Source organism: Prunus avium, chromosome 7 (assembly GCF_965620075.1).
Source record: "Prunus avium chromosome 7, drPruAviu1.hap1.1, whole genome shotgun sequence".
NCBI classification, from domain to species: Eukaryota; Viridiplantae; Streptophyta; class Magnoliopsida; order Rosales; family Rosaceae; genus Prunus; species Prunus avium.
Genome location: NC_142290.1, coordinates 24,288,948 through 24,298,511, shown reverse-complemented (window position 1 = coordinate 24,298,511; position 9,564 = coordinate 24,288,948).

The following is a 9,564-nucleotide window of genomic DNA, read 5'->3' as shown; positions in this document are numbered from 1 at the left end:
AAGGCCGTTGAGTGATGGTGTTGGCGGTAGGTTTTGGGCGGTGCTCCAGCGCGCTGCTCAGGGAGCGACGGTCGTGTGATATATGGGGTGAGTGAACGAACAACAAGGATGGTGCTCCGGCGGCTTGAAAATCAAGGGTCGTATGATATATTGATGAATGGATTTTCCTTACAGTCTAACACTACTCCTAGGAAAGCAAGTAAAGATATTGAAAGTGCATTACAGGAAAAAATAAGTTGCTCCGTGGGAGGCTTTGTTTTGGTGTTGAACCCTTTGAATGTAGCTCGAGTCTTGTATTTATAGGAAGAGTTCCTGGAGGAGTAATCGATGCTGAAAATCTGCATGGTGGAGCCTGATTAGAGCAAGTGGGCAGTCCAATCGACATTTGGGATCGTGAAGTATGGTGGTGTGACCCCAGAAATCCTGGTGAATCTCGGTCGCCGCTCTTGATCGTGGGTTCTGAGCTTCTGGCCGTGGAGACGCATTTATGGCCTGGATAGCTGGTGAACCAATATCTCAAGCTGTCAGAATTCTTGTGAGAATGTCCACGTCTAATCACTCTGATCCTCATCACCAAATCCTGACTTCAGTCACTTCCCACTTTCCCTCATGCATTAAATGCTTCTTTGTGGCCAGTGGGTTTGCTGCATTAAACAGGCACTACTTCATTAAATGAAGCCTGGGACCCTGTTGTCACGTGATGATTTGCCTTTAATGCTTTGGCCGTGATTTTGTTCGGCCTCGGCCTCGGCCTCGACCTGCACTTGAGGCCGAGATGATCATGCCTTAGTATTTCTTCTTTTGTCTTTAGGAAGGCGAAGCACCCTGGCGAATCACTGCGTTTCAGCTTTACGAACAAGTGTCAGGGCCGAGAAAAGGGGCTCCTTCGGTTCGGCCAGCTTATGGCCGTGATTTATTAGGCACAAACACCCTTATCCTATTTTCTCACCCATCTTCAAAATTTTAGAGACAAATTTATCCTTTTGTAAAATAACTTCTAAGAACAAATTTACCCTACTTAAGTTAGAATTTTTTGTCCTTTTTTTTCTGTCAAAAAGTTGGGAGATTTTATTAAAAGACGAATTAACGCTAACGTTTGCATCACTAGCTTGACAATCCAAGAGCCATTCTGTACCAACGTAGTCCCAAGAATGCTCTCCACCTACTCTAGAAACAAAACCAGCTACCAAATGGCAATGAGATGTTTTGAATCTGATTTCACTTCAAGATCCCTCCAGCCCTCACTCAAGCATACCATCAGCGCCTCCCGAATAGCTAGGATGCCGACTGGCACCGTAAATTCCCCATTCTACCCGCTCATACTAGCAAACAAAACTCATCATGCAGCACCCAGCCCACTCTGCCTTTTTGTCTGATTGTCATCAAATAATATTGGAAGTATTTGTTAAGCTGCGTTTTCTTTTTCTTTTTCCATTTTGTTCCCCCTCTTCTACCCTTTTGCAATCTGCCATGGTTGCTCATTGATCTGCCCTCAAAGTTTGAATAACTTTAAAGAAAGTTTATTGAAGCTTCTATTTTTATAGCATTACTGGCTTTAAAATGCACTAATTTTGTTGGTGCTTTCAATATACGATCAATCATATGCAAATCGTATGAGAAGGCCAAAAACAAGTTGATAATACTGGAATTAATAATTAAATGGTATTTTATGAATAATGGTGGGTTGAAAGATAGGATTGTATTTTTTAAAATTTACAAAGTGGGTGGGAAGATAAAGTGGGGGTGGAAATAGCAGCACTCTTATTTATATGCCCCTTGAAATTCAATTTGAGTCTCACTTTACCTCATAAAACTCAATTTGCCTCGCTCAATTTCCCTTGATTCATGTACGTTTATTCTCATATTTGAGTGTTATAATTGTTATCATAACTATTGTTATTATTAAATTTTAGGCTTAATTATCGATGTCCCCCCTATACTTTATCAAAAATCTCACTTTATCCCTTACATTTCAAACTGGGTCAATATGCCCCCTGTGCTTTATTGTCGTGTCCCCCGTTCTCCCATTCCGTCACTTTGGTAGTAAAATTGTTAACTTGTTGACATGGCATAGGTATTTTAGTAATTTCAGCTATTAAAAAATTTCAAAATCTAAAAATATTTAAAAATATTTTAATCATAAATAAGATTAGAAAGATTTTTTTAAAAAAATTCTAAAAACCTAGCACCCAAATAGCCACCCCACCTTCCACCACAACGCAACCCTTCCCATGGCCACCATTCCCTCCCCATCTGGCGCACCCAAAATTATTGAAAAACAAAATAAAGTTCTTCATAACTGCACAGAGAATATAGAAAAAGGACAAGTATGAAATCAAACCGTTTGGGCCTTAAATATACACGTCAGCCCGAAATAAGTATTGCGTTCACTTTCCAAATTGGTATTGGGCTTTATTTTACCAAAAAATGGTGAATGGCCTATACTATTCAAACAAAAGGGGGATTAATTTAAATTAATTCACAATATTTTGATAATCGAGAATTAAGTTACCACCAATGGTGATTTAATCCAAGGATCAAATTATATGAATTAGTTTTAGCCCAAAGTTCACAAATTCTTAGTTGTTAAGATATGTCAGAATGACTCCTCACCATTGATAACTAGACTCCAAATAAAAATTGATGACCATGAAAGCTATAAAGTGAAGTCAGACGTGCTTTAGTTGGAAATCATGGCTATTTATTACAAGATCACCCGATTTTTTCTACCCCCAGGATATTTGGATATTTATGGTACCAACATTGGAAGAATCTGGGCATTATTACTCACTTCAATTTGGTTGTTGAAAAAGGAACGATCAGTAGGCATTCAAGAACATTGATGAGTAGGTGCCAAAAATGATTAATACGTTATCTGACAAAACTTTTGCTACTTGTGCATTGCTGAGGAATTATTCCAAAATTGGAAACATTCAGCATTATTCATCGTCACATTTTCTCCTATAAATACAAGAGTACTTGGACTGGAGAAACGAACACCCAACCAACCAACCAACCAATCACGAAAAAACCCAACAATCAATCCAGATTGATCAAAAGAAATCAAAGATCACACGATCTTGCAACTACCAAAAGCAAGCAAGCAATCTTCCTTCAGAAGCAATCCAAATAAGGAAGAAGTTTAGAAAACCAAGAAGAAAACAAGATTTCCCTCGCAATCTAGATAAGGTAAATCAAACATAATTCAAAAGAGATTAATTTCTCTTATAAATTTGGTTAAGCAAATTAGATAAAACAGACAGAAGTCAGATATTTCGTCATATGACCTGAACAAAATTTACAACGACACTTTGATGTTTTAAAATTGTTTAGAAGGCTACCAAATCATTCAAAATCAGCAAGAATAGGTACCAAACTATAGTTATGCTCACCTTGTCAGCCTTTATATGGTTCAACTTGTTTATAGCTTTGCCAATCTCAACATTAATATCGATTTCCAACTAATCTCTATTAGTTGAAGGTGCTGACGTGCAATTCCAGTGCAGAAACATCCAGTCCAGCCAGAAGAGAACCAGTCTAGTCTGATCTTAAACCACTGCTGTGATTGTATTTTTAAGTAGAAGTCAAAGTCTAAAAACTTTGAGGCCTATCCAGACTTAGCAATTCATTTTATGCTTTGTATTTCAGGCAGTTCTGCCTAGATCAGTTTGTTATGTCTTTCATGAATTCGTGTATTTTGCTTTACTTACCATTTTTATCTAGATAAATTGTCCTCACCAGTCTGAGGCATAGAAAATAACTCTCTTGGGAGGTTCCCCCGCCCAAAATCATAATCGTTTGTTTAAAGTCTATTACTTGGAGTGCAAGTATATAAAGTCATTCAAATCTATTAGAACTCTAAGTTGTTGACAGTGGCACGCTTACATAAAAGAAAGTTGATTCTCGAGACCATTAATGGTCAAAAGGTCAATGGAAAATTTTACTTAAAGCTTTCGACAAGCTCTAAAATAAAATAAAAAAGGGTAAACACAAACTTAGTTAGAAAAGGAAAGAGAAGCTACAGCTTGGGGTTTTGGTGTTTGGGTACTTTATGGGATGGCTATGGCTTAGGGCACAGTGGATTATTGAGGTTAGGTGTAAATTTGGGGTGACGGCTAAGGGTGAGTATGGTTGGGGGTGAAGGTGGCTAGGTGGATTGGAGGGAGTGTTATCAATGTCTTGGGGTGAGTATATCACTTGGGTAGGGAGATCATATTTGAACCATGGTGGAGTGCTAGCCATGGGTGGCTAGGTGGGTTGGATTGGGTTATGGTGGGAGATGTGGTGGTGGGGCTATTCGGGTGCTGGGGTTTTTTTTTTAATTTTTTTTATCTTTCTAATCTTATTAAAATAATATTTAAACATTTTAAAAATTATTTTTTTATATTTAAATTAGATTTTGAAATTTTTTAATAGCTAAAATTACTAAAATACTTTTGCCACGTCAGCAAGTTAACGATTTTACTAACCAAATTGACGAAATTGGGGAACGGGGGACACGGAAATAAAGCATATAGGGCATATTGACCCAGTTTGAAATGTAGGGGACAAAGTGGGATTTTCGGTAAAGCACAAGGGGCATATCGATAATTAAGTCTAAATTTTATATTTTTGTATTGTTCCGCCAACAACTTGAAACAAAATTGTTATCTTATTGTCTAAAGAGAGTGGAGGATCCATCAAGACAACGATTAATCAAGAAGAGGGATGAAATGTCTACGAACCAAGATCGGATGTGAATGTCTATGGAACAAGAAATGCTTTTTTTTTTTTGTCAATGTTTGGTTTCAAAGAAACCAAAACGGGATAGATTGCAAACTGAGCCAGAAATACACGAACCAGGTAGAAGCAGCTAGAACCAAGCTTCCTTCCCAGTCAAATTAAAAAAACAAAAACAAAAGCCAAGAGACAGAAAGAAAACCCGTAATACAAGAAACTGAGAAATGCCGCACCACCAATAACCAATTGGCAAGGCACCCAACGCAAGACCAAAACCACCAGAGAAGTCACAGAAGCCAAAGAACCGAGAGGAAGATGGTGATGGATACGCCAACACAGCTACAGAGAGCGCTACCATAATCCGAGAGGTAAGTGCCAAATGCACTTTAAAAGCATCCTCAACAGCAATAGTATTACTGAGGAGAGACGCTCCAGAACGTAACACGGTGGAGAAGATCCAACATCGAGACAAAGCCGCAAGGAATCGGAGGAGAACAAGCATAATAGGAAACAAAGACAAACGCACAAAAACAAAGCTGCCGACACCTCCACTAAGAAGACAGAGGCAAAGTGTAGAGGGGCTTATGGAGCAAAAAGGCACCATATTATGAGGAATTGTCATGAAAATGCCCCGACCATGACAATTCCATAATAGTGGTATCATGGACCCCTTGTGGCTGTCAAAGGCCAGCCACCACCGCTGTCAACCTTACCGGTCTTAGCCCTCAGTTCAAAGATTTCCAAATCCTTGGATGGGCTAACCGCCACCTCACACAGCTTTGTTTCATCAAGAGCATTATGAGTAGTATCCTCTTTAGATGGACTCACCACCACCTCACACAGTAATGAATTATTGATTGTAGAATGAGTAACACCAATGGAGCCTTGTGCCCGTCTACGCCCCCCTTTAGCACACGCTTTAGCCCCCAAGGTTCCTCTTGTGAGTTTTAGAGAGCAACCTGAACTAAGCGACGGAAGGAATTTTCTCCTTTTTGAAGGGGGGTTACCACCTTCAAGAAAGAAATTCTTCTTGCCACGCTTCTTTTGAGCAGGTTGTATCTTGTCACTTGTGGGATCAGGTTCAGTAATCAAGGATGCCAACTTGTGGAGTGCGACAACTTCCGCAACAGCCACATGAATATTCTCAGACTCAACAACATGGGTACGGTCTTTACTGACAGAAGCCAAAGAAGGTGTGGGGGCCAAAAAAGAATTAATATTGAGAGACTCAATATTAGTTTTCAGTTGGCATCACGCCTAGAGCCTCCCCTCCTTGTCCTTTGGCTGGAGCACTATGGGAAAAAGCAGGTGTCATAATGGCCTTTGAATTAGAATAATTATCTGACAAAGTAGGATGTAAGCCCATCACTTCATTGGGAACCATGACAGCGTGTTGTCCCCCATCCAACTGCACGTGGTCGGTAATGTCGAAACTCTGTTGAAAAGGAACAGCCGACTGCCGCGGAACCAGGTCCGGACGGCCATAGTCGTCTTCCTCAACACTCCGCTTCCCCGGTAATTCCTCCGTTACCAATAAAGAAAAATTTGTATTACGAGGGTGTTTAACAGGAAAGAGGGGAGAAGGCCCTCGAGTGGTTCTCACCGCCAACCCCACTCCATACTTCAGTTCCTCCTGAGCAGCAACCGGACATAGAGTATGAACACATGGTTTGCCCAAAAGGTTTGCATGGCCAAGTCTGCCGCAACGGAAGCAGAATCGCCGTAATCCCTCATATCTCAGGTTGATCCAGGTTCTCTCTCCATTCGCCCTGGGAAGCCAGAACCCAAGCTGAAGGGGTTTTGTCGAGTCAATCTCGATTCTCATCCGTAGAAAGCTCCTGGTTCCATTGATGGTAGGGTCCTCAATACAAATAACAGTGCCAATTCTCCCTCCTATCAGTCGAGCATTTCTCCCTGTCATCATACCAAGGGGGATCCCATGTGCTTGTATCCAATAGGTTGCTTTGTTTAGGTGGATTTCAGCTAGTGCACAGTTACTTGACCATGGCTGGATGGAGAAGACGTCGTCGTGGACGTGCCAAGGACCTTTCTCCATTAGCTTCTTAGCCACCACAACAGATGCAACAATGATGATATATACATTGGGGCTGGCCCATGCAATCTTTACATCGTCCGAGTGTACGATGTTTCGCCACTCACGTTGGAGGGCAATCTTCACTCCACCGATCTGAGGTTCTTTCTCAGTGATGAGGAAGCCGGCAAGAGTTACGCCACGCCTGTCTTCAGTTGAGCCTAGGCTGTTTTCAAGGTGAATGGTGAGCTGATCCGCAGCTTCCACTTCATTCTCCATGGTTGGAGAGAAGGAGATTTACAGCAATAAAGGTGACATGACTAGGTGGTCGGATAAGGATTTGGTTTTTGGGTCGGGGTGGTGAAAAGGGAGACTAGAGTGGCTAGGTTGATGGGTTATGGGATGGGGTAGGGACGGAGTTGCAGAGAGAGTAGAGAGAGGGGCAGGGGTATAAGCTCGGTGATCGGGGGTGGTGGTTTGGGTGGCTAAAGGGGAAGATCCCTCGGTGGTGGCTTTGGTGGTCGGGGTGGTGGTTTGGGTGGCTAGAGGGGGTGGTGGCTTGCACAGACAAACAGCACGTGCATGCATGTCATGGCTGTTAACAGTAGCCGGAAACGGTGGTGGCTTTGGTGGTCGGGGTGGTGGCCATGGCGTTTATGGGGTCTTTGGAAATCATACGGTTGACACCAGTTGTCAAAAGCACGCTTTGGGTTCGTTTGTCTTTGGGTTCGAAGGTTCTTTCTTTGGCAAGTGTAGATTTTTCATCAAGCTGCATGCATTGATTTTAAAGCCTTTGCATATTTGAGATGTCGTTTGTTGTAAACTTGTAAGGGGCCCTTAACATATAAATAACCCTAAACCAAAGCAAAAGACTCTTAATTAGCATACCTGGATTTATATGTCCCTTGAAACTCAATTTGAGTCTCACTTTACCCTTTGAAACTCAATAACTATGGTAGCCTTTAAGTATTTGTTAGTAGCTTTAAAGTAGCAGCCGGATTTTGCCTCGAAAACTCACGGCTTTGGGAGCCAACGACTCTGCAATTTCTGAACTTTCAGGTTGTCGTTCTCTCAACTTCGGCAACAAATTCGCCTCTTCCTCCTCTTTAGAACACTAGCCTACCCGACCAGGTTTGGTGGATGTTGTATGTTAGAGCTTGAAAAGCTCCTGCTAAACCCCCTGCATTTCTTCGGCAAAACCCACTCTTTTGCCATCGAGCCAAGAACAAAAGTTGTCCCTCTACATGTGCTGGTCCTAATGGTATAGGTGATGTGCGTTTAAACCAACCTGAATATTAGATCAATTTAAATAAAAATTAAATTTTATGTGATGCACAAATCGATTTATAATATAGTCTAATGCAAGTACGAGTGTCATTCCCACGAAGACTAGTGATCAATTATGGTTTTATAACTTAACTTAATTCGAGACTCCCTTTTTGGATTTTTAGTTTATGACTCAACTATTTAACACTAACCAAAAATTAAAAAACAACTAAGAACTCAAAAAAAGGTGCAATGATTCGAAAGCAAACAAGAGATTAAAGGAAACGAAATGAAACAATAAATTGAAACAAGCAAGTCACGATAAAGAAACAAGTAAATAATAGCGCTTAAGGGTTTTAAGGTTATTAGAGTTCCAAATTTTAATGAGCACTAGGGTTTCAGAGTAACCACTAATATGCCTATCCATATTCTTAGATGCAAGTTATGAATTAACCAAATTATGTATTGACTATTCTGTACCTAAGTCCTTCTTAGGGCACTTAAGCCAAGTTTCCTTACATTCATATTACTATCCGTATTGAGGTATAGGTCTAATGCTCATAAACGCAACCTATCGAACTTAAGGCATAAGCTTAACACTAAGAACTCATTAAGCGCTATGGAAACTAGGAAACAAACAAACTAAGTATCGTATTAACACTACTCTGAATTTCTTATCCTTAATCCCTATGAGCTAGATGAAGCATGTAATGTATTAAGTCTATACAGAACACACAAATAATCTAGATGCAAATCTTGGCGATGGCCAATCAAAAGAATTAAACATATAGAATCAAATAAAACAGATATTAAGAGTTCAATACGATAACTTGAAACTCAATAACTTAGCATCCACAAATCTAAATATTTGAATTAGGGCATCATCCTAGCCCTAGTTGCGAATTTAGTTACACATAATCAACGAAATAAAACAATATAAAAGCATAGAGAAGAAAACAAGAACACGATGGTGGTAACAAGGTGGCTCCAAGGCGGACGGTGGCTGCTCCACACACACACACACTCTCTCACAATTTGACTAATTTTGGGGTTGAATAAGTTGTGTCTGAATAAGGGGTGTATCTCTTGCTTTTGTAGAGAGGAGGAACGTCTCTTCTTTCTCCTTATTTGACTAGGACAAAGCTTTTCTGACCTTCCAAACGAAACCCTAAGACAACTAGGCAAAGTTGCTTGGGAAGCAAGGACTTTCCTGAAATGAGCAGTCTAAACTTAAAACGCTTTAACTCTTTGTACACCTATCCAAATCACAAACCGTAAAATGCTACGCAATGCTACCTTTCTGATCTTTCCAGGAATATATGGCTCATCAGCTGGTACGTTATGAGGGATTTACACCAAATCTGAGAAGTTGATTGTTCTACACTTGTAGTTTCTTTCTCCTAATTGCACACGACTTTCCCTTTCTTTCCTTTTCCTTCTTAAATAAGAATTTGACTTTGGACTTTTGAATATCCTCTTGGACTGAGAATTGTAGTAATGATAGGGATCTCATTCTCCTAGGTGCAATTAGACTAGTAAAGTGCAAC